Here is a 26,560-nt window from a genome sequence, read left to right as displayed (position 1 = left end):
CAGTCTAATAAAAAATAAACACAAATAATTAGAGACATGAATATTTGGAAAGAAGAAAATGTCCATTACTTGTAGATGATTTTATTTCTCACATGAATAATATTAAAGAATCTACTAACTACTAGAAATTAGAGAAAAGGTTAGAAAATTGACTGGATATATAAGACTATTTTACAACTAAAAACCAGTAACACTCATCAACACATACACAAAATTATCAACAAAATATCAGAAATTGAATAAAGCAAAGTGTATAAATTATAATATATCATGACTGAGTGGAATTTATCCAAGAAATTCAAAGCTAGTTTTACATCCCCAAATCAAAGAATGTAATTCTTCAACCAACAGACTAAAGAATAAGCATGTGATCATCTCAACAGGTGCCTAAAAAGCATTTGTCTAAATTATATGTCCATTCACAATAAAAAACTAAAAATAAAATTAAGTTTTTTAACTCAGCAAATGTGCAATACAAGGGAATCCCAATAACCTGATAAAGGACATCTACAAAAATCCTACCACTAACTTCATACTTAACAGTAAAAGATTGACTGCTTTCTCTAGATCAGGAACAAAGAAAGGATGTATCTATCCACACTCCTATTTAATATTTTGCCTAAAGTCCTATCCAATGCAACAAGAAAAGAACATTCTTACAGACTAGAAAAGAAAAAATAAAACTGTCTCTATTCAAACACACTTCTGTATGTAAAAAGTACCAAAAATGTACAAAAAAGCTATTAGAATAAACAGGCAAATTTAGCAAAGACCTCAGAATAAAAGATCACTATACAAAAATCTATCAAGAGCGAGGGGACGTATGTACACCTATGGTTAATTCATGTTCATGTATGAAAGAAATCAAACCAATATTGCAAACCAATCAATTAAAAATAAATATTTTAAAAAACAAAAATCACTTATATTTCTATACACAAGTAGTGAACAAATTGAAATTAAAATAATAAATAGTATGGCTTACAATAGCACCATTAAACATTAAATACTTTGGTATAAATATAAGAATATATGTATGAATTGTATGCCAAAAATAGTGAAACACTAATGAAAAATCAGAAAGACTTGAAGGATACAGTCATATCTCATTTTATTGCACTTCACAGAAAATGCATTTTTTTACAAACTGAATTTCTGTGTCAACCAAGTCTAGGGTCACCACACTTCCAACAGCACTTGTTCACTTCCTGCTTCTGTGTCACATTCTGGTAATTCTTGCAATATTTTAAGCATTTTCATTATTATTATATTTGCTATGGTCGTCTGTGGTTAGTAATTTCTTATGTTACTGCTAGGTAGGAAGTTAGGCATGAGCAAGAGGGGTAGCCTAGCTGAAAAGGATGCAAGCTGATCTATAAACCCCATCCTAGACACACCCAGGAAAGCTCACAGATATGCTACAATATAACCACAGAGACTTTTCCAACTTCTACACAGGTTTCCTAGTCATACAGTGGATACAAACTAACCAGAGGTGCATCCTCAAGTAAATTTAGGCAGCCAGGATTCCATTAAGTGTTACTAAACATTCTACGCATATATGCATCTGATTATAACAGATTGAATTAATGGAAGACATATACAACAGAGCCTGCTGTTATATAACTTGCAATTGTCCCTTGAGCGTATGCCCATTTGCATTCCCTTTCATTGATTAGTGGTGGGTACAAGCCCTATTTTTGTACAGGGCACAACCAAAAGGAGGAGACAGTAAGTATAAAAAAGGGGAAGCCAAGTGGGAATTTGGATCACATTCCTTTAGGGTTGGCCTGCTCCCATGCCTTGGGAGTGTCTCTATAATAGAAAATCTGTCTGCCTGAGTTGAACTGAGCTGTAATCTTTCTGTTGTTTTAAACCCTTTAGTTTGTCACTGCAAATTTTTGTTCCAATGAGACAAGAACTGAGGAAGAGAAATACACTGACCTGACCCTACTATTGTAAAAAGATTATGACTCATTAAAAGTGGTTAGCATTTTTTATCAATAAGGTATTTTAAACTAATGCACGTACATTTTTAAAGACGTAGTTGTATTATTCCACACTTTAAATAGACTATAATATGGCGTGATGAACTTTTATATACACTAGAAAACAAAATAAAAATCACATGACTTGGTATATAGTGATATTTACTTTATTAGACTGGTCAGGAACCAAAACCACAATATCTCTGAGGTATATTTGTGTACTGTGTTCATGGATTGCACCATTCTATAATGGTAAGACATAAAGTGATCTATGAATTGAACAGAATTTCAAAAAAATTACAAGAGGAATTTTTATAGAAACGGAAGCTAAAATTGATATTTAAAAGGAAAGCAACTACCAGAGGAAAAACAATTTTGAAATATACAGAATTTTTAAATTTGCTTTATCCAATTTCAAGACTTACTACAAAGCTACAGTAATCAAGACAGTGTTGTGGGGAATTCCCTGATAGTCCAGTGGTTAGGACATGGCACTCTCACTGCTTCTTGGCGTGACCAAAAAGAATGTGTTGGAGAAATAAAATAGAAGGCTTCAGTGGCAAAAGAGCAGAGCAGGTCTCTGATCTGGCTTCTAACCTGCCTGGACACTGCCCTAACTGGGAGTGACAGGGAGTGACTGCCTGTTGTGAGAGCAAGACTTACAGAACCATAAGTAAGATGGGGGAAGAATTTTGAGATTTTTGAGCCCCTGGAGGGGGCTTGGCCAACCAAGCCCCAGACTTAACAACATTCCAAGTTTTACAAGACAAAACAAAAAGCATTAACATGAAATCAGGCTTGCAATTTGGTCACAGATTGATGATGATATCTGTCCTAGGATTTTAAGTGGGAACCCTGAACTACAGTCTTTGAAGTCTCACCCACGGAGTGGACCTGATGCCTGGGACCTTTTCTCAATTGGGCCTCCAGATGCACTGTGACACAGGACTTCCCAGCACTGATTAACCCTGGATATTGGTCAAAATCCAATTTGGTCATGTATCCTCTGCTCTATTTCTTTTTTCTTTTAAAGTTAGTATATTGAAAGTAAGTTAGATAATTCTTTAATAAATATTTGTATTATGTGTTTGTGTATATGAGTGGTTTATCTTGGTAACAAATCCTTTGAAGCTGAGATGAAATGAAAACTTTTGGCAAAACAGAATGTTGCCTGCCGCGTCTCTTTCAATTCTGGTTTCCTCAGCGTGTATGCCCAGCAGTGGGATTGCTGGGTCATATGGCAGTTCTATTTCCAGTTTTTTAAGGAATCTCCACACTGTTCTCCATAGTGGCTGTACTAGTTTGCATTCCCACCAACAGTGTAAGAGGGGTCCCTTTTCTCCACATCCTCTCCAGCATTTATTGCTTGTAGACTTTTGAATCACAGCCATTCTGACTGGCGTGAAATGGTACCTCACTGTGGTTTTGATTTGCATTTCTCTGATAATGAGTGACGTTGAGCATCTTTTCATGTGTTTGTTAGCCATCTGTATGTCTTCTTTGGAGAAATGTCTATTTAGTTCTTTGGCCCATTTTTTGATTGGGCCGTTTATTTTTCTGGAATTGAGCTGCAGGAGTTGCTTGTATATTTTTGAGATTATTGTTTGTCAGTTGCTTCATTTGGTATTATTTTCTCCCATTCTGAAGGCTGTTTTTTCACCTTGCTTATAGTTTCTTTTGTTGTGCAGAAGCTTTTAATTTTAATTATATCCCATTTGTTTATTTTTGCTTTTATTTCCAATATTCTGGGAGATGAGTCATAGAGGATCCTGCTGTGATGAATGTAGGAGAGTGTTTTGCCTATGTTCTCCTCTAAGAGTTTTATAGTTTCTGGTCTTATGTTTAGATCTTTAATCCATTTTGGGTTTATTTTTGTGTATGGTGTTAGAATGGAGTATTACTCAGCCATTAAAAAGAATACATTTGAATCAGTTCTCATGAGGTGGATGAAACTGGAGACTATTACACAGAGTGAAGTAAGCCAGAAAGAAAAACACCAATACAGTATCAGATCAGATCAGTCACTCAGTGGTGTCTGACTCTTTGCGACCCCATGAATCAGAGCACGTCAGGCCTCCCTGTCCATCACCAACTCCCGGAGTTCACTCAGACTCATGTCCATCGAGTCAGTGATGCCATCCAGCCACCTCATCCTCTGTCGTCCCCTTCTCCTCCTGTCCCCAATCCCTCCCAGCATCAGAGTCTTTTCCAATGACTCAACTCTTCGCATGAGGTGGCCAAAGTACTGGAGTTTCAGCTTTAGCATCATTCTTTCCAAAGAAATCCCAATACAGTATACTAACACATACATGTGGAATTTAGAAAGATGGTAACAACAACTCTGTATACGAGACAGCAAAAGAGACACAGATGTATACAACAGTCTTTTGGACTCTGTGGGAGAGGGAGGGGGGATGATTTGGGAGAATGGCATTAAAACATGTATAATATCATATTAGAAATGAATCGCCAGTCCGGGTTCAATGCAGGATACAGGAAGCTTGGGGATGGTGCACTGGGATGACCCAGAGGGATGGTATGGGGAGGGAGGTGGGAGGGGGATTCAGGACGGGAAACACGTGTATACCCATGTTGTATGCATGTTGATGTATGGCAAAACCAATACAATATTGTAAAGGAATAATAATAATAAAAAAAATTAGAAAAGCAGTAAGAGAACTATAGTCAGCATCTTATAATAAACCATAATGGAAAAGAGAAAAAAAAAAAAAAAGAATGTTGCCTGCCATATCAGTTGCAATCATCAGATTATCAACCAGGGTAGCCATCCCTGATTGTGTACTCTGAGGAAATTCAGGATGGAGAAAAACAATGCTGGCCCTAGATAGCTGAGGTGCATATATCAAAGGAGTGATTTTAATGAGCCCAAACTCTTGTGTGGATGTGAGAGTTAGACATAAAGAAAGCTGAACACTGAAGAATAGATGCTTCTGAACTGTGGTGTTGGAGAGACTCTTGAGAGTCCCTTGGACTGCAAGGAGATCCAACCAGTCCATCCTAAAGGAGATCAGTCCTGAATATTCATTGGAAAGACTGATGTTGAAGCTGAAACTCCAATACTTTGGCCACCTGATGTGAAGAGTTGACTCATTTGAAAAGACCCTGATGCTGGGAAAGATTGAGGGCAGGAGGAGAAGGGGACAACACAGGATGAGATGCTTGGATGGCATCACAGACTCAATGGACATGGGTTTGGGTGTACTCCGGCAGTTGGTGATGGACAGAAAGCCCTGACGTGCTGCAGTTCATGGGGTTGCAAAGAGTCAGACATGACTGAGCAACTGAACTGAACTGAACTGAAATTCTTGCACCATCCCATACACAGAAAAACATTAAATGCATTAACCTTAGAAATCTGTTTGTTTTTTAATTAACAGTAATCTTTTGATGTTCCTACTACTTGTTTGGGGGGGGGGGAGGTGGTTTGTTGCAAAAATTCACATATATCCTGGCTCCTCATTTACCTCTTCAGAACAATCCCTCAGAGTCATCTGAGAGCCTGACTCCTGGGTTTAAGTCTTCAGTATGTCTATAGATAAAGCTTAATTCTCAACTTATGGGTTGTGCAAAGTTTTTTTCAATCAACAGTGTGTTATTGGTGAAATGATATATAAACTGATGGAACAAATCAGAGATTCCAAATTTAGACCCACACATGTGTCCAATTGACTTTTGATCAATGTGCAACAATTGGACAGATATATTCTAAAACATGAAAGAAAGCTGAGCACCAAAAATATTGATGCTTTTGAACTGAGGTGTTGGAGAAGACTCTTGAGAGTCCCTTGGACTATAAGGAGATCAACCCAGTCAGTCCTAAAGGAAATCAATTTTGAATATTCATTGGAAGGACTGATGCTGAAGCTGAAACTCCGATACTTTGGCCACCTGTTGCAAAGAACTGACTCACTGGAAAAGACCCTGATGCTGGGAAAGATTGAAGATGGGAGGAGAAGGGGACAACAGAGGATAAGATGGTTGGATGGCATCACAAACTCAATGGACATGAGTTTTAGCAAGCTCCAGGAGTTGGTAATGGACAGGGAAGCCTGGTGTGTTGCAGTCCATGGGAGTCACAAAGAGTCGGACATTACGAAGCGAATGAAGTGAACTGATTCCAAGACATGAACGGACCCATACATAACACCATATACAAAATTTAAGATTAAATGGGTAAAAGACATGAATGTGAATTCTAAAACTATAAAACTTTTCAAAGAAAACAAAGGAGAAAATCCTTGTAAACTTGAGCTAGGCAAACATTTCTTAGATATGACACAAAACTTTTATCTTCTTTTAATGAGAGAGTAACACAAAGATTAGGAGAACATATTTGAAGAATATATATTTGATCAATGAATGGTATTGAGAATATATTATATAAAAGACTTTTAAAACTTATTAGAAAACAGGTAACCTATGGGCAGAAGACCTAAATAGAAATTCCTTCAAAGAAAACATACAGATGGCCAACAGGCTCATGAAAAGATGTTCAATGTCACTAACTATTCAAGAAATGTAAATCAAAATTACACTGAGATATCACCTCACACCAGTCAGAATGGCCATCATCAAAAACTGTATGTATAATAAATTCTGGAGAGGGTGTGGAGAAAAGGGAACCCTACTACATTGTCAGTGGGAATGTAAATTGGTGCAATCATTATGGAGAACAGTATGGAGGTTCCTTTAAAAATGAAAAATAGAGTTGCCATATGATCCAGCAATCCCACTTGTGGGCATATATCCAGAAAAGGTGAAAACTCTAATTCAAAAAGATACATACATCCAAATGTTCAAAGCACCACTGAGTACAGTAGCCAAGACATGGCAGCAATCTAAGTGTCCATCAACAGATAAACGGATAAAGAAGATGTGGGGTGCGTGTGTGAGTATATATTTATATATAAATATATAAATATAAATATAAAATTTATAATTTTTAATATTATAATAAATTTATAATAATATATTTATAAATATATATTTATATATATATATTTGTTACATATAATTTGTTTTATATATGTGTGTGTGTGTGTGTGCGTGTAAGCCTGAGGCCAAGGGCGGCGGCCGGGAGGAGCAACCCCACGCCTGAGGCCAGGGGCGGTGGCCGGGAGGACCAACCCCATGTCCAAGGAGCCCTGGTTGCGCAGGCGCAGGAGGGCCTAGAGGAGCTATCCCATGTTGAAGGTCAGGAAGGGTGGCAGTGAGGAGATACCCCTCGTCCAAGGTAAGGAGCAATGGCTGCACTTTGCTGGAGCAGCCGAGAAGAGATACCTCACGCCCAAGGTAAGAGAAACCCAAGTAAGATGGTGGGTGTTGAAAGAGGGCATCAGAGGGCAAACACACTGAAACCATACTCACAGAAACCTAGTCAATCTAATCACACTAGGATCAGAGCCTTGTCTAACTCGGTGAAACTAAGCCATGCCCCGTGGGGCAATCCAAGATGGGTGGGTCATGGTGGAAACATCTGAAAGAAGGTGGTCCACTGGAAAAGGGAATGGCAAACCACTTCAGTATTCTTGCCTTGAGAACCCCATGAACAGTACGAAAAGGCAAAATGATAGGATACTGAAAGAGGAACTCCCCAGGTCAGTAGGTGCCCAATATGCTACTGGAGATCAGTGGAGAAATAACTCCAGAAAGAATGAAGGGATGGAGCCAAAGTAAAAAAAAATATCCAGCTGTGGATGTGACTGGTGATAGAAACAAGGGCTGATGCTGTAAAGAGCAATACTGCATAGGAACCTGGAATGTCAGGTCCATAAATCAAGGCAAAGTGGAAGTGGTCAAACAGGACATGGCAAGAGTGAATGTCGACATTCTAGGAATCAGCAAACTGAAATGGACTGGAATGGGTGAATTTAACTCAGATGACCATTATATCTAGTACTGCAGGCAGGAATCCCTCAGAAGAAGTGGAGTAGCCATCATGGTCAACAAAAGAGTCCAAAATGCAGTACTTGGATACAATCTCAAAAATGACAGAATGATCTCTGTTCGTTTCCAAGGCAAACCATTCAATATCACAGTTATCCAAGTCTATGCACCAACCAGTAATGCTGAAGAAGCTGAAATTGAACGGTTCTATGAAGACCTACAAGACCTTTTAGAACTAACACCCAAAAAAGACGTCCTTTTCATTATAGGGGACTGGAATGCAAAAGTAGAAAGTCAAGAAACACCTAGAGTAACAGACAAATTTGGCCTTGGAATACAGAATGAAGCAGGGCAAAGACTAATAGAGTTTTGCCAAGAAAATGCACTGGTCATAACAAACACCCTCTTCCAGCAACACAAGAGAAGACTCTGTACATGGATATAACCAGATAGTCAACACTGAAATCAGATTGATTATATTCTTTGCAGGCTAAGCAGGAGAAGCTGTATACAGTCAGGAAAAACAAGACCAGGAGCTGACTATGGCTCAGACCATGAACTCCTTATTGCCAAATTCAGACTTAAATTGAAGAAAGTAGGGAAAACCACTAGATCATTCAGGTATGACCTAAATCAAATCCCTTATGATTATAGTGGAAGTGAGAAATAGATTTACGGGCCTAGATCTGATAGATAGAGTGCCTGATGAACTATGGAAAGAAGTTCGTGACAATGTACAGGAGACAGGGATCAAGAACATTCCCATGGAAAAGAAATGCAAAAAGGCAAAATGGCTGCCTGGGGAGGGTTTGCAAATAGCTGTGAAAAGAAGAGAAGTGAAAAGCAAAGAAGAAAAGGAAAGACATAAACAACTGAATGCAGAGTTCCAAAGAATAGCAAGAAGAGATAAGAAAGCCTTCTTCATGCGATTGATGCAAAGAAATAGAGGAAAACAACAGAATGGGAAAGACTAGGGATCTCTTCAAGAAAATCAGAGATACCAAAGGAACATTTCATGCAAAGATGGGCTTGATAAAGGACAGAAATGGTATGGATCTAACAGAAGCAGAAGATATTAAGAAGAGATGCCAAGAATGCACAGAAGAACTATACAAAAAAGATCTTCATGACCCAGATAATCATGATGGTGTGATCACTGACCTAGAGCCAGACATCCTGGAATGTGAAGTCAAGTGGGCCTTAGGAAGCATCACTACGAACAAAGCTAGTGGAGGTGATGGAATTCCAGTTAAGCTATTCCAAATCCTGAAAGATGATGATGTGAAAGTGCTGCACTCAATATGCCAGCAAATTTGGAAAACTCAGCAGTGGCCACAGGACTGGAAAAGGTCAGTTTTCATTCCAATCCCAAAGAAAGGCAAGGACAAAGAATGCTCAAACTACCACACAATTGCACTCATCTCACATGCTAGTGAAGTAATGCTCAAAATTCTCCAAGGCAGGCTTCAGCAATATGTGAACCGTGAACTTCCAGATGTTCAAGCTGGTTTTAGAAAAGGCAGAGGAACCAGAGATCAAATTGCCAACTTCTGCTGGATCGTGGAAAAAGCAAGAGAGTTCAGAAAAGCATCTATTTGTGCTTTATTGACTATGCCAAAGCCTTTGACTGTGTGGATCACAATAAACTGTGGAAAATTCTGAAAGAGATGGGAACACCAGACCACCTGATCTGCCTCTTGAGAAATTTGTATGAAGGTCAGGAAGCAACAGTTAGAACTGGACATGGAAAAACAGACTGGTTCCAAATAGGAAAAGCAGTTCGTCAAGGCTGTATATTGTCACCCTTTTTATTTAACTTATATGCAGAGTACATCATGAGAAACGCTGGACTGGAAGAAACACAAGCTGGAATCAAGATTGCCGGGAGAAATATCAATAACCTCAAATATGCAGATGACTCCACCCTTATGGCAGAAAGTGAAGAGGAAGTAAAAAGCCTCTTGATGAAAGTGAAAGTGGAGAGTGAAAAATTTGGCTTAAAGCTCAACATTCAGAAAACAAAGATCATGGCATCTGGTCCCATCACTTCATGAGAAATATATGGGGAAACAGTGGAAACAGTGTCAGACTTTATTTTTCTGGGCTCCAAATCACTACAGATGGTGACTGCAGCCATGAAATTAAAAGAAGCTTACTCCTTGGAAGGAAAGTTATGACCAACCTAGATAGCATATTCAAAAGCAGAGACATTACTTTGCCAACAAAAGTTCGTCTAGTCAAGGCTATGGTTTTTCCCATGGTCATGTATGGATATGAGAGTTGGACTGTGAATAAAGCTGAGCACCAAAGAATTGATGCTTTTGAACTGTGGTGTTGGAGAAGACTCTTGAGAGTCCCTTGGACTGCAAGGAGATCAGTCCATTCTGAAGGAGATCAGCCCTGGAATTTCTTTGGAAGGAATGATGCTAAAGCTGAAACTCCAGTACTTTGGCCACCTCATGTGAAGTGTTGACTCATTGGAAAAGACTGTGATGCTGGGAGGGATTGAGGGCAAGAGGAGAAGGGGACGACAGAGGATGAGATGGCTGGATGGCATCGCTGACTTGATGGATGTGAATCTGAGTGAACTCCGGGAGTTGGTGATGGAAAGGGAAACCTGTCATGCTGTGATTCATGGGGTCGCAAAGAGTCGGACACGACTGAGCTACTGATCTGATATATATATTTGTTGTTGTTCATTCACTCAGTCGTGTCTGACTCTGTGACCCCATGGACTGCAGCATGCCAGGCTTCCCTGTCCTTCACTATCTCCGGAGTTTGCTCAAACTCACGTCCATTGAATCGGTGATACCATCCAACCATCTCATTCTGTCATCAGCTTCTCCTCCTGCCTTCAATCTTTCCCAGCATCAGGCTCTTTGTGTGTGCATATACACACACACACAGTGTAATATTACTCAGCCATATAAAATAATGCATTTTTTTCATTTGCAACAACATGGATGGGCCTGGAGGGTATTATGCTTAGTTAACTAAAGCAGACAGAAGAGACAAACACTGTGTTTTCACTTATATATGGAATCTAAAAAATAAATCAAATAAGTGACTATAACAAAACAGAAACAGACACACATATAGGAGAACAAACTAGTGGTTATCAGTGGGGAGAGGGACTGAAGGAGGAACAAAATAGGGAAAAAAGCATAAAAGGTACAACGTAGTAGAAATAAATAAGATACAAGTATATAATGTGTAGCACAGGGAATATTGCCAACATTTTATAGTAACAATATGGAACATAATATATAAAATTATTGATTAATAATGTAAATCAACTATACTTCAATAAAAAAACCCACACGTGCAATTTATTATTTGTAAACAACTTACTGCATAAAAGACCAGCCTAAATTCTGGGTTTGAACTTGTGGGAACATACAAATACAATATACCAGCAACTTAACTTTCTCCTTTCAAAGATGGGATTATTAATAGCATATATTTCATGGGGTTGTTTTGAGGATTATATGAGGTATATGCAAAATGCCTGGAACAGTGCATGGGAATAATAAGCTACACATTATTGTTACCCAGCATTACTATTATTTCATTATTTTGATTTATGAAAGAAAAATTATAAAAATAAATGAGCTAAATATGTTAGAGTGATATATAAGAATTCCATACATAACTTAAAAATCAGTCCAGAGATGGTATCTGATAGAGTCCACTCTTACCCAAACAAATGGCAGGATTCCATATAGTTCTTCTATCATTCCATAAAAATCTGTCTTGTTCTTTTTAAGAGATACACAATATTCTACTCTGTGCAAATACCATAACTAATTAAACAAGTGCCCTGTTGACGGGCATTCAAACTTATTCCAAAAAAAAAAAAAAATCAGTCCACATATCATGATTTCTCTTTCTTTCCCTTCTCCAGGGGATCTTCCCAACTCAGGAATCAAACCCAGGTCTCTCGCATTACAGGTGGATCTTTACCTGTTGAGCCACAAGGGAAGCCCAAGAATACTGGAGCAAGTAACCTATCCCTTCTCCAGCAGATCTTCCCGACCCAGGAATCAAACCAGGGTCTCCTGCATTGCAGGCGGATTCTTTATCAACTGAGCTATCAGGGAAGCCCTCTTATATAATTAAATTAGAGAATATGCTTGGTTTATTAAATATTGAGAAACAGAAGTATTATATACTTAGTATGACTAAAAATTATTTTTAATGTATTTTATATAATAAATCTTTAATAATGGACTGACCTAAAAAAATTTTAATTTAAAATCACTTTTCTATCACATATCAGAAAAAATTACAAAATGAATTTTTTATCCCCTAGACAAATCCAAGAAATTATATATTAATAATTCATCATTAGCAAATATTGGGTGCCTATTATGCCAGACATTCTAGGTGCTAGAGATTTAACATTGAAAAAAATGTATTAATAAAAAGTCCTTTTTAAGGAGCTTATATTCAAGTTAGGATAAAGAATACATGATGATGTGTGAAGAGGAAAAATAAAGCAGATTAAATTAGAGAATGACACCTAGGATGGTCAGAGAAATCTTGCATGTTGAGATGACATTTGAGTAGAGATCTGAATAAAGTGAGGGGACAAGCATGGAGCTATCTGGGGGTGTGATGTTCCAGGCAGAGGGAATTATCAGGACAAAGGCTCAAGGGCAAGAGCACCAGTTCATGCATTCAAGAAACAGGAAGATGGCTACAATTGTTTTAGACCAAAATGTTAAGAAATAGTTCTATTAGTGTTATCTTAAATAAATAAATAAATAAATAAATAAATAAATGCTTGTAATTGTAAAGAACAGGGGAACGGAGACTGCTATCCAAAGAATAGGCACTGTTTCTTAGAAGCTCCTTCATGGAATTCCTCTGTCACCTACAAGCTATAGTTTTCTTAAAGACAGGAATTTTGTTTTAATAATTCTTCTCAGTACTTATCAGATACCAGACACTTCATATATATTTGACAGACTCAATCACATGTATAGCATATCTGATTGTTTCCTCTTGTCTTTTAACTTCTACAGTATAGCTGGTACTAAATTCAAGATCATGAACTCAATTTTTGAACTTGGATGTCAATATTAGTAGCTTAGGGTCACTGACATAGATAAATAGGACGATTTGGGCCCCACAGTAAAATAATGGACTCCAAAATCTAGGGTCAAGATAAGTGGGCCTTTCTCTGTGACATACAAATGTGATAAATGTACTACACAGACTATTCTGAAAGAAAATTATCTTTTGTCTAATTGCATATGTTCCTGGAGATTGAGGTTAACCTGTATATGTGATATGAGTTTAAGAAAACAAATCTAATTAATTCTTCAGAGAGAAAGTTACCTGTGAACTCCACTGATGAGGAGGAAAGTTTGAGTTAACTTTTGGAGCCAGTGAAGCTTACCTGGGATTCAGACCATGTTCACAGATTACTGAAAAAGTATATTGCATATTAGAAACATTTTGGATATGTCAGATTCATGGGAGTTTGGTTAGCAATAATTCTCCAGAACCTGATCACCTCTGAAAAAAATGATACACTCAAGTCTCTATATCACAAAGTTCTAGACACCTGTTGGAAGGACTCAATAATGAGGTTTTCAAACTATTCTTTATAATACATTAATAGAATTGGAGGTGGGGTAGAGAGAGCAGAAGAGTTAGGAATAGTGAGGGAGCTAGAAAAAGACAGAGGGTTAGACAGTATGATGAAAGGTCAATACCTGAACTGACAAAAATGTCCAAGGGGCTTTTCAAAACATATGGAAATAAAATATTCTATTTTAAATTATGTATTTAGTTTGGTATAACTCCTCTCATTAACAGCACTGAGTCTTTAATAAAAGGCCACAACACAGAGTCATTTCACATGAGTGTCATTTGGGGAGCCAATACCATATACAATTAAAGTAAGACATAAAATGCAGAGTGAGAATTCAGCAGAAGTTACAGTTTAGCAGAATCACAGTCAAAGTTGACTGGGAGAAATACAAGCCACCAGGAATTTACAGAAATCTTTGCAAGAGCATTAGACTTTCCACAAGATGAGCAAAGGATATTTGAGATGATCTTACCTAGATTTAATTGTCAGAGTGATACCAGCTGGCATCTGAGTTACAAAAATCCAAGAGTAGATTTAAGTACAACAAATATTTATTGACTGAAAGTCCCTCTGCTGGATCCTTCAAGCCACAAAGATGACCCTGTGCTGAGCAAACATAAAATGCTGTGGTTATACATACTATTTTATTATTATTATTCCACTGTGGTGTGATGGGACTTGGCACAGGTAGCATTACAAGGCTTCTAGAAGCCATAAGAAGAAACGTGTCTTACTTGAAATCTGAGAGCCAGAATCAAGGGCAGCTGGTATTAGTCTAAAACCCAAACTTTCTTTTAATATAAACTATCCAAGTATTAACTTCTCAGTCACTTAGCTCCTTAATCCTACTATTTATCACTCACATTCAAATACAAGTTACAACAAGCTCTCCTTTATACTTGCCTAATGCTTGAGCTTCTCTACATAGAAGATTATGATTGTATACTATTTTTAAAGGAACTATAGTAAAGTTAGTTACATGGGATACTAAAGAAATTCAGTTTTGTGGTTTATCACATAATCCAAATAAAATGAAACTAGGTATTGGAACATTTAGCAGATGGGGTTGGATATTTTTATGTAAGATTCAAAATGTAAGTTCATCTCTTTTATTGTTCCAAGTCTTTTGAAGTACCAGAAAAAAATTTTAAAAAGAATAAATCCCTGAGAGCACTGGAAAACAAGAGAGGGGACTATAAAATGCTAGAAACAGAACTTTTTAGAAAATTAAGAGCTTATGGCATGGCATTTTTACTGAGAAACAGGAGAAGAAGAAAAATATCAACAGCTTAAAATAATCAGGAAAGAAAATTTTGAAGGTTTAAGAGAAATTCCCAAGGTAGTGAGAGCACACATAGTGCAGAAGGCTACCCTAGGAACATCAGAGACAATTAATAATGGCAAATAAGGAGAAGTTTAAAAAGTAAAAATATATGTATAATTTTATACCAATTAATTTAAAATTTTAGATTAAATCAATTGTTTTCTAGGGACATTTAAGTCATTCAGGAAGAGGTAGGTTATCTGGACATTGTAATAACTATAGCAGAAGTGGTCAAAGTATGAACTGTCTGTCAAAGCTCACACTGAGCCACCAGGGTCAGACACCTTTATTGTAAAACACAGGAAAAGATGAGAAGCTATCAAACTCACTTCATGAGGCTAGCACACCCTAAAGGCAAAATCCAATAGCAGAACACAAAAAGAACATAAGGGAAGTGGGTGGAAGTAAAGAAAATAATAGTTGAACCTCACTTAGAAACACAGATGACAAAATTTTAAACATATAATGAATAATACGATTAAATAAGTTTGCATTGGAATGTCAAGTGTGGTTCAACATTAACACAATTAATTTGAAGATTAAAAGAAAACAATCACATGAACATCTCAATTGGTACCACATTTAAAAAACACAGTGTGCATGCTCAGTTATGTCCGACTCTTTTGCAACCCTTTAGACTATAGCTGCCAGGCTCCTCTGTCCATTAGATTTTTCAGGCAAGAATACTGGAGTGAGTTGTTATTCCCTCATCCAGGGGATCTTATCAACGCAGGGATTGAACCCATATCTCCTGCACTGCAGGCAGATTGTTTACAGCTAAGCCATCAGGGAAGACCCCATTTAATGAAATCCAGTACTAATTCCTGATTTTAAAGAAAGAAAGAAAACAAGCAAAGAACCAACAAAATGTGAGTGAAAAATAAACGTACTTCCTAAATGTTATTATTAAAATATTCCCAATACAAACAGCATAATGATGTTTCTCATGCTCAATATATTCAACATTGTAAAGGAGATCATGGCTAATGCGTTTGGAAAGAAAAAAGGAAGCAATAATAGATAAACACTAGAAAGTAAGACAAAAACTGTGATTATTTGCAGATGTTATGATAATCTTCCAAGAAAATCCATGAAAATCAGCTGAAAAGCTGAATGGAAACTGAAACTATATAAAAGTTGAAAATAAAAGAAGTCAATACCTTTCCTTCATGCCAAAAATAACCAAGTTGATAATATCATGAAAGTAGATCCTATTCTCAATACCAATAAATCTAAATATAACTAGTAAAATAATCTTATGTATAAGTACTCAATTTAAAAAGTAAATGTGTAAGATGTGTAAGAAGAAAGTAATATAACTTTTCTAACAAGTAAAAATAACTCTAAAGAAATGGAGGGACATGGCACATTCCTGAATGGGAAGATTTAGTAGTAATCCAAAGTTATTCTATAAATTAAATCCTATTACAACCAAATACCAATGTGAATTTTTTAGCTTCACAGATTTATTCTAAAATTTACATAAGGGAGAAAATTATCAACAACAAAAAATACATACGATTAAAAAAAAAAAAGAGGGTACTTTGTCCTTTGTGGTGAGGTGAAGGATAGATTCCCAAAAGATACGTACACAGCCTAATGCCCAGAACTGTGAATATTACCTTACTTGGAAAGAAGGGGTGTTTGGGAACTTTGCAGATATAATTAAATTAGGATTGTGAGATGAGATTATTCTGAATTAACTGGGTAGGCCCTAAATCCAAAGACAAGTGTCCTTATAAGAGTGAAGAGAGAGAGATTTCAGGGATAAAAGAGGAAAAGGTAATGGGAAGATGGAAATAGAGATTGGAGTGATACAGATGGAAAATTCAAGGAACAAAAAATCCCATAAAGCCACTGGCAGAAGAGTGGCTCTGTCAACACCTTGATTTTGGACTTCTGCCCCCCAGAACTGAAAGAATAAATTTCTATTTAGAAGCCAACCAGTGTGTGGGAATACGTAACAGAAGCCTGAAGAAACTAATAAAAACCTTACAAAGATCAAAATATATAAAAGTAGGAGAAGGCAGTAGCACCCCACTCCAATACTCTTGCCTGGAAAACCTCATGGATGGAGGAGCCTGGTAGGGTGCAGTCCAAGGGGTTGCTGGGAGTCAGACACGACTGAGCGACTTCACTTTCATTTTTCACTTTCATGCATTGGAGAAGGAAATGGCAACCCACTCCAGTGTTCTTGCCTGGAGAATCCCAAGGACGGGGGAGTCTGGTGGGCTGCTGTCTCTGGGGTCACACAGAGTCGGACACGACTGAAGCGACTTAGCAGCAGCAGCAACAGCAGTATGGTACTGGCACAAAATACACAAAAATAGTTCAATAGAAACTAAATCCATTTGTATAAAGGAATTCAGTGTGTGATAAAAGTGGTTATTCACATAAGCATGGAAATTATGGTAAATTTGATAAATTGTTTGGGAACATTTGGACAAATATTTTTTTTAATCAACCCTGAAATTAAACCAAGCACAAAAATAATTTCCTGATGGGGTTAAAGGCTTAAACATAAACATAAAAAAAAAATATTAGAAGAGGACTTCCCTGGTGGTCCAGTAATTAATAATCTGCCTGCCAATGCAGGGAACATGGGTTTGATCCCTTGCCAGGAATATTTCACATGCCCTGGGGCAACTAAGCCCATGCACCACAACTACTGAGTCCACACGTTGGAACGACTGAAGCCCATATGCTCTAGAGCCCATGCTCTGCAGCAAGAGAAGCCACAACAGTGAGAAACCTGTGCACCACAACTACAATGTAACCTCTGCTTGCCACAACTAGAGAAAATCCATGTACAGCAACGAAGACCAAACACAGCCAAACATGAACATTTTAAAAGTACTTTATAAAAAACAGTATTAAGATTGAATGAACATATATATATATATAATCTTAACATAAGAAAGGACTTTTTTAAAATTTTATTTTATTTTTAAACTTTACATAATTGTATTAGTTTTGCCACTTCTTATGCAGAAGCTGTAAAGGAGAAGAATGAGAGACTTTTTGGCACCTGACGTGCTAAATCTAGAAAATATATGGAAGAGCAAAAAATAAGGAGGATTCAAGACAGTCTAGAAGAAGAGTAAATTGGAAGGCTGTAACTTACAAGATAGCAACACTTATTTTAAAAAATACAGTTTGGCACTATCTAGTAAGTTGGATATATGTATACCTTATAACACAACATTTCTTCTCTGAGGTATACATTAAAAACTATTTTACATATACATCAAGACACATGTAGAAAAGTGTCTATAGTTTTGCCCATATAATAAATAAATGAGATAACCTAAAAGTTCATCAACAGTGAAAGTTATAAATTGTGGAATATTCAAAAAATAGAATAGTGAAAATAAACTACCTCTACATGTGTTAATCTTGATGCATTACAAATATATAATATTAGAACAACAAAATCAAGCCACATAGGAATAAACAGATGTGACAGTTAATTTTAGGTGTCAACTTGGCTGGGACAAAGGGTGCCTAGATATGTGGCAGTAGTTTAAAAGAAGTGAGGTAGATCTGTTAATTTCTATTAACATGGAAAAAAAAAAAACCCAAAACATTAATTGAAAAACTAAGTTCCAGAACACCACACACAAAATGCTCCCATTTGTGGAGGAGATATACATACAGATATTTGTATGTGTTCATATGTGTATGTGCATGTGTGTGTGACAGAGAGAGAGACAAAAACAAATAGAGGGTAGGTAGGTGGGTGAGTGGGTAGACAGATGTTTGATTTGCTCACATATGTTTATGTACATATAGAGAGGATCATTTGGAAGGACACATACCAAACCTAACAATGGCTACCTATTAGGAGAAAGAGGTATTTGGGAAAGAGGGTCAGGTAAAGAAAGCAGTAAGGAAAGACTTTCATACATTACTCTATAGACTTCTGAACATTTTACAGTAAGGATAAATTAGTATAATACTTGTCTAACAGATTTTGAAATTAAAATAATAAAGAGGATATGGCTTTTTTATCATCTGAAATGGAATCAAAGTGCAACAAATGCCATGGGGCTTTAAAAGTGTGAAATGGCTGTCAATGAAAGCATGGTAGATGTGATTTAAAATTCAGTCCAAATGATCAATCATGCCTTCTCCTGTAAGCACTAAAAGCAACAAGATTATATTTTTTAAAGTGGGCTCTACTTTCCTGTCATGATTCTCTAATTTGACAGTCATTCCTTTTAAGACAACACCATCATTAATGACCAAATACTCTTGTCAATGAAACGAATTAATCTTATCTCACACAACATGACTGCCCTTAACAGATTCATCCTGCAATCTGAAACAAAGATTCAGTGCTTTTTTGTCTCTAGGCAACCAATCCTTCAACATGAAATCATCCTCTTATTAATTTCTTGTCTTAGCATCCAATGCAGTTTAATAACAGACAAAAGGAGCACATCAAGGCTGTATATTGTAACCCTGCTTATTTAACTTATATGTAGAGTACATCATGAGAAACGCTGGGCTGGAAGAAGCACACGCTGGAATCAAGATTGCTGGGAGAAATATCAATAACCTCAGATATGCAGATGACACCACCCTTATGGCAGAAAGTGAAGAGGAACTCAAAAGACTCTTGATGAAAGTGAAAGAGGAGAGTGAAAAAGTTGGCTTAAAGCTCAACATTCAGAAAACAAAGATCATGGCATCCAGTCCCATCACTTCATGGGAAATAGATGGGGAAACAGTGGAAATAGTGCCAGGTTTTATATTTTGGGGCTCCAAAATCACTGCAGATGGTGATCTCAGCCATGAAATTAAAAGACGCTTACTCCTTGGAAGGAAAGTTATGACCAACCTAGATAGCATATTGAAAAGCAGAGACATTACTTTGACAACAAAAGTCCATCTAGTCAAGGCTATGGTTTTTTCAGTAGTCATGTATGGATGTGAGAGCTGGATTATGAAGAAAGCTGAGCACTGAAGAATGGATGTTTTGAACTGTGGTGTTGGAGCAGACTCTTGAGAGTCCCTTGGACTGCAAGGAGATCCAACCAGTCCATCCTAAAGGATATCAGTCCTGGGTGTTCATTGGAAGGAATGATGCTAAAGCTGAAACTCCAATACTTTGGCCACCTCATGTGAAGAGTTGACTCATTGGAAAAGACCCTGATGCTGGGAGGGATTGAGGGCAGGAGGAGAAGGAGATGACAGAGGATGAGATGGCTGGATGGCACCACTTATTTGATGGACATAAGTTTAAGTGAACTCCGGGAGTTGGTGATGGACAGGGAGGCCTGGAGTGCTGCGATTCATGGGGTTGCAAAGAGTCGGACACGATTGCACAACTGAACTGAACTAAACTGAACTGAAGTCACATAAGATTAGGTTTATCACCCCAAATTTTATGGGGATAATAAATTCATAGCAAATCTTACTTAAGCAAAACTCAAAAGTAAATAAGTTTCTCTTCCTTTTTAATTTTTTGTTCCTACTCTCCGCTAGGAACTGAGTGAGTTCATACTAGAGATTCAAGAATAAGTAAGATGTGGTACTTAAATAATCTGTTTTGTGAGTGTAAGGCTTTTTAAAATATATCTTCCCTATTAAAAATGTAGAACATGATCATTGTCTAAATTTTGGAAATGGTTAAAAAGTTATAAAGAAAAAATAAAATTACTCAATATCATAATTACCGCACTATCCAGACATAATCTCCTGTAATATTCTGATGTATTTTGGATGGTTTTCTTTATACAGCTCAGATACTATTGATAGAATTCTGTCTACAGCTTTTGTTGTTGTTATTTAGCATTATACTATAAGCAATTCTCATGTTATTATAATACTTAAGAACCATAACCTAATAACTACATAGTATTGCACTATAAATATGGAAACCAATAGGGAAAGGCTTTCTGAGGATATAATATTTCTCCTGAATCCTAATGGAATGTGTTCATGGGGTGGGATGGGTGGTAGGATGCAAGGAAAGGGAAAAACATCTGAAAAGTAGCCCAGAGCTATGGAGGCAAGAAAAACATAGCACTTTGTCCAAAATCCAAAATAATTCAGAACTACTGGAATACAGAGTTCAAGTGGGACTGACAGGAAATAATACTAGAAAGATGGACAAGAGCCAGATCATGAAGGGGAAAGGTAATCTGTATTATGTAACTATATGCTAAGTGCTAGGAACAATTTTGTATTATGTCGTGAAGGACTTTATACTCTATTCTAAAAGTTTGAAATTTACCCTTGAGGCTATGAGAGGTGGGGTGGAGCAATCAATGAAAGATCTTAAGGTGAAAAGTTGCATGAATAATGATAATTTAGAAAAATAGTCCAAAATTTTATCTGTAAACATGTATTAAACTATGATACAACAGTAAAAGAAATCAGCAAGACAGTACTGTACCAAGTTGGAGGCTTTTTTCCCAATACCTGGGGGGCATGTTAGGAGAATTACTTTTTTGTAGAAAAATAGAAAAACAGGTCAAAAGAGAGTGCAATTTTGAGAGCCTTTGGGCAAAGGGCCATTTGTGAGCTGCTTGGCACCAAAGAGGAAGAAGAGAAGGGAGAACAGTGGAAGACACCGAGAAGGAAGAGATCTAAAAAGGAATTTCAGAAGTTGTGCCATTGATTGGACTCACAGTCTTGTGACACTCCTTGAAGAAAACCTACAAATATGTAATTTTAGAGTTGGACTAAAGTTCATTTGAATGTAACCCTGTACTAGAAGTTCAAGGCAAAGGCAAGGTGGCCAGCTTTGTACTGATTTTTTTAATTGGAAGATAAGTGCTTTACATTATGTTGATTTCTGTTATACAACAATGTGAATCAACTATAAGTATACATATATCCCCTCCCTCTAGAGCCTTCATCCCACCCATCCCCCATCCTACCACTCTAGGTCATCACAGAGCACTGAGCTGAGTTACCTGTGTATACAGCAGCTTCCCATTAGCTATCTACTTTACACATGGTAGTGTATATAGGTCAATGCTACTCTCTAATGATTAAAGCAATATGTGAACAGTATGATTTAAAACTATGTAAAAACAAAGAGTAACAAAAATTTAAAAAATAAAACACCAAAAAGTAACAGTGGTTATCTTAGACAGATGGGAGTATTTTTTTCTTTTCTATATGTCTGCATTTTCTAGATTTTTAGAATGAACAAATATCTCTGTTACCCTCATGAATATATAAATCTTTGAAGAAGGGCCTAGACTTGGAGTCCTTAGCATTTAAATTGCAGACTAAGTTAGGTACATGGATGAACTTCCCCTGAAAATGTCAGTTGCTGAGTCATGTCCGAGTCTTTGAGACCTCACGGACTGCAGCCTGCCAGGCTTCTCTATCTTTGGAATTGTCTAGGCAAGAATACTGGAGTAGGTAGCCATTCCCTCCTCTGGGGGATCTTCCTGACCCAGGGATCAAACCTGAGTCTCCTACATTGCATGCATGTTCTTTACTCTCTGAGATACCAGGGAAGCCCTTCCCAGGTAGTGCTAGTGGTAAAAAGAAACCTGTCTGCGAATGCAGGAGGCATAAGAGACATGGGTTTGATTCCTAGGTTGGGAAGATCCCCTGGAAGAGGGCATGGCAACCCACTCCAGTATTTCTGCCTGGAGAATCCCATGGACAGAGGAGCCTGGCAGGCTACAGTACACAGAGTTGCAAAGAGTCTGACACAATGGAAGTGACTTGGCATGCAGCACACATGGATAAGTTAGCCCAGAGAATATATTAGATGCAAAGTGTCCTAATAACAATCTTGAGAAATACTAATATTTAGGATCAAATGTGGAGACAAGGCAAACCACAAAAAATTCTGATAACAAGCAGCCAGAAAGGTAGAATAAGTAGGAGTAATTCCTTTCATGTAAACAAAGGAAGACATTTCAATGAGAAAGGAAGGCTTAAGGGTTTCTTTTTCCATTGACTAGAAGTCAACTAAAATAAGTACAGGAAATTGCCTAGGAATTTGGTATTTCTAGGGTTCTTGGCAAAATTTCCAAGACTGGCTTTAGGAGATTAATGTTGGAAGAGGCCACACTGTAATGGGTTGAAAAGTTAATAAGAAGCAAGGTCAAAATAGTAGAAGGTTCCTTTTTCAGGAAATGCGGCTGTGTTTTCACTAGAAAGAGGCTGTCAATTAACAGCTACCTCCATGGAAAACTATTGAAGAGGAAAAGTTAAAATTTTACATAACCTCCTGCTCCTTCTGCCTCTGTAACTCAGCTTGCTCCTTGCAAAGTCTGGATCACATAGGTCATGTAGTCTCAGAAAGTGGGGACTCACAATACTAGGAACTGGAGCTTATCTCAATCACCCTTGTCCTGCTCTTTGCAAACCTGCTTAATCATGCCTGCATGTATAAAAACTCTGTAACCCCTTTGTTTGGGGCTCAGAGCTTGGAGTGTTAACTCCTCTGGGCCCACCGGCATAATAAACCTGAGTTCTCCAACTCTCTGAGTGTGGGGCTTGGTTTCTCCAGTACTGGTTTCTGCAACATTTCTGGAGGCCCCAGCGAGATTCCAATCATGCCAGCCCCTTGAGCCGCCTGACAGGTGGCTCTGTTGGGTTGGAGCAGAGGGGTCTGAGACGAACGAGGAGGTACACCACCTGATGGTAATCCGGGTTCTCTTTCAGACCAGTGTTCTGACTCTCCAGATAGCTGAGCCCCCACCAGACTCATTGGAGGGACGGACCAACTCACCAGGAATGGCCACAGGATCAGGTAAGGCCCCAGGGCCAGTCCCCAGTCAGGTCCTACCCCAACGGGTAGAAGAGGAGACTGATCACCTCCTTGGAGCTCCCAGGAAGGGAGCATCAGATAGGGAGAACTGGGGACTCAGGAGAAGGGAGGCATTGTGACTGATAACCTCCCAGGAAGGGAGCAACAGTTAAGGAAACCTGGGCACTCGGGAGCAGTGAAGCACTGTGATAGCCTCTAAATGACTGTGAGTGTGTGATTGCTGACTGAATGGAGTGAGAGAAATTTTTCTTTTTGGAAACTGCAAAACCAATTATTTTTGCATATACAGTTAAAAACAACTAGATTGTTAAAAGCCCTGCCTAGGAAAAAGCTTGAAGTTAACCCTTTCCATGTCCTTGAAATACACAGCCAACTTTGCTTGAGACCTTAGCCTTCGGCAAATTAGAACTTCAAACAAAGAAAAAAAAGGGGGGTCAAAGAGATATTTTATATCTCAAACAGAAAATTATAAGATCTCTGTCAGTCTGTCTGTCTTGATTTATATATGTCTCAGTGTAAGTCTTTTTTTTTTCCCTAATAATATTGTTGAAGTTGTAAATGAGTTGTAATTTAATTGGCCTAAAGAAAACTAAGCACTTACAAATCAAACAATTCTAAAGACAAGAAAAATTAACCTAAATAAATTTCCGATTAACATAAACTGGGAAATATTCAATATTAAATATCTAGTATTAATGTTTGTTTGCTAATCTAACAAGGAAGTAGGATGTATGTTTTTAATTAAAAAAGGTATAAAAAATAAAATTACATTTTATGAAGGGAAAAGAAAGTAGGTCTGACTTACAGGTAGCTGTTACAAAAAGTGATTAGAAGGTTTGTGGAAAGTGACTCTGGAAAAAAAAAAATTTTTGTGCATGGTTAGGACTGATGAAGTTTAAAATAATTTTATTTTATATTTTTTTAATTTAAATTTATTTATTTTATTTTTTACAGTTTTTTTTTACAGCTCTAATTTATTTATTTATTTTATTTATTTTTATTGTTTTTTTACTTTACAATATTGTATTGGTTTTGCCATACATCAACATGCATCCACCATGGGTGTACACGTGTTCCCCATCCTGAACGCCCCTCCCACCTCCCTCCCCGTACCATACTTCTGGGTCATCCCAGTGCACCAGCCCCAAGCATCCTGTATCCTGCATTGAACCTGGACTGGTGATTCATTTCTTATATGTAATTAAGCTTACCTAAATGAGTTTAAAGTAAGCTGGTGCAAAACTTGAATTCAGCCTTTCTTTCTGTTAAGAGAGTTCAGATGTTGAACTGCTTTTAATAATAGATTTAAGTTTCTTTACCTTTTAATTGATCTATTCTATATTTACTTTGAAAACTTTTTTTTTAACTTTGGCTAAGTAAATAACTATTATTTCACAGTAACTTATATGATCCTACCTGACTGAGTGTTATAAACCCTTTTGATATTTATTGACAAAACTTCCTAAATAACTTGACTTCTAGCTAACTTTGGGATGCTTCAGAGAGCCCCTGAGACATCCCAAAGAGCTATTAAGCTACCTGGGTTCATTAGACATGTTAAATTACATGGGAAGTACTGTTAAAGTGGTGATAAATCTTTTCAGATTATACTGTATGGTTGATGTTACTAATAGATATCCTAAAATGGTGTGAAATTTATAGATCTGATATGCCCTGATAAAATATGGTCAATTGTAATTCTAGTTATCTTTTTTTAACAGTTTAAATATTTTATTTTTCCCATCTTCACTTTTAAAACTTTCCTTTTTTTAATTTTATTTTTAAACTTTACAATATTGTATTGGTTTTGCCAAATATCGAAATGAATCCACCACAGGTATACATGTGTTCCCCATCCTGAACCCTCCTCCCTCCTCCCTCCCTATACCATGGATCTCTGGGTCATCCCAGTGCACCAGCCCAAGCATCCAGTATCATGCTTCGAACCTGGACTGGCGACTCGTTCCATATATGATATTATACGTATTTCAATGCCATTCTCCCAAATCATCCCACCGTCTCCCTCTCCCACAGAGTCCAAAAGACTGTTCTATACATCACAACAATGGCCAGGTTTCTTTGTGAATTGCAATAGAATCAGATTTTAAACATGCTTTCTATGGTTTTATTCTCATGCCTTTAGGAGAATACTGCTAGTTCTTCAAGATTTATGAGAAAAGACTTTCTAAGATTAAATAGATAAATTTTGTTTTTAACAGTAAGCTGGCACCAGATTAGAATTTGGTCTTCTCTCTGTTTAGAGAACAAAGTTTTCTTAGAATGCAGATTTTGATAACAGATTATGGATTTCTTTGCCTTTAAGCAATTTATATATATTTTTAAAATCTTTTTGTTACTGTGGTAAAGTAAATAAGCATTATTTAAGATTATGGTACACGTAGACAAAGCTCATAATGCTTCTACAAAAAATAATCCCTCACAGTAAGATTTTGCTATCCTGATGTCCTTAAAACATGGTGATAGTCTGCTCCTAAATCAGGAAATTAAAAAGGGATAAAAAACAGATGAAAATCAAAGCCAGGGCTATGGGAAGTCCAGGACAGCTGCTTGGCTTTTCCCAGCTCCCTGACAGACCTCATTTTATTTGATGGGTTAAAGCCTTCCCTGGCTACAGTGTTAATGCCCTCACAATGAGTTCTCAAAAAAATATGTTTCACTCAATATTAACTTCCAGTTTTGTAATTAAGGTCTGTGCTTACTAAGACTCACTTCTGAGATAGCTCCTTGTTATACTGCTAAAAAGTTTAATTAAGTTATTAAAAAGGATGCTCTAAGAATATTTCTAAAGCTTATCTTGGTAACCAATGTTTGGCTAAAGGTCAGATGCTCCATGATGTACAACCAAGAGATTAACATTTGGCTATAATCATTTAACTTAGTCAGATGACCTGGGGTATGCCGGGCTGTACCCAGTGAAAGCTCTTGACTTAAATTCTTGCTTGTGACTTTACTAAAAACTGCTAGCTATA

The 26,560-nt window shown here is 37.2% G+C and overlaps 1 protein-coding gene and 1 long non-coding RNA gene across 5 annotated transcripts in view; one reads left to right on the top strand and one right to left on the bottom strand.

Annotated features, from left to right (window-relative positions):
* Nucleotides 1-26,560, bottom strand: part of LOC147340970 (uncharacterized) — a 229,203-nt gene that overhangs the window by 179,050 nt on the left and 23,593 nt on the right. The window contains exon 3 of one of the 4 annotated variants that reach the window (XR_015158572.1): nucleotides 22,739-24,421. The exons of the other annotated variants lie outside the window; for them this stretch is intronic. This is a non-coding gene — a long non-coding RNA (uncharacterized LOC147340970). Of the gene's footprint in view, nucleotides 1-22,738; nucleotides 24,422-26,560 lie in introns of those variants that run through there. 4 annotated transcript variants of the gene reach the window in all.
* The window catches only part of FAM133A (family with sequence similarity 133 member A), a 72,700-nt gene continuing 69,564 nt past the window's right edge, over nucleotides 23,425-26,560 (top strand). Inside the window, exon 1 of the mRNA XM_086386937.1 lies at nucleotides 23,425-23,552. The gene's annotated coding sequence lies outside the window, so the exon portion shown is untranslated. The remainder of the gene's footprint in view (nucleotides 23,553-26,560) is intronic.

The sequence above is a fragment of the Bos grunniens genome, chromosome X (genome assembly GCF_055505025.1).
Source record: "Bos grunniens cultivar Pamir isolate PY7600 chromosome X, Bosgru_T2T1.0, whole genome shotgun sequence".
Classification (NCBI taxonomy): Eukaryota; Metazoa; Chordata; class Mammalia; order Artiodactyla; family Bovidae; genus Bos; species Bos grunniens.
The sequence above is the reverse complement of the archived record's forward strand: the minus strand, read 5'-3'. Positions and strand labels throughout refer to the sequence as shown.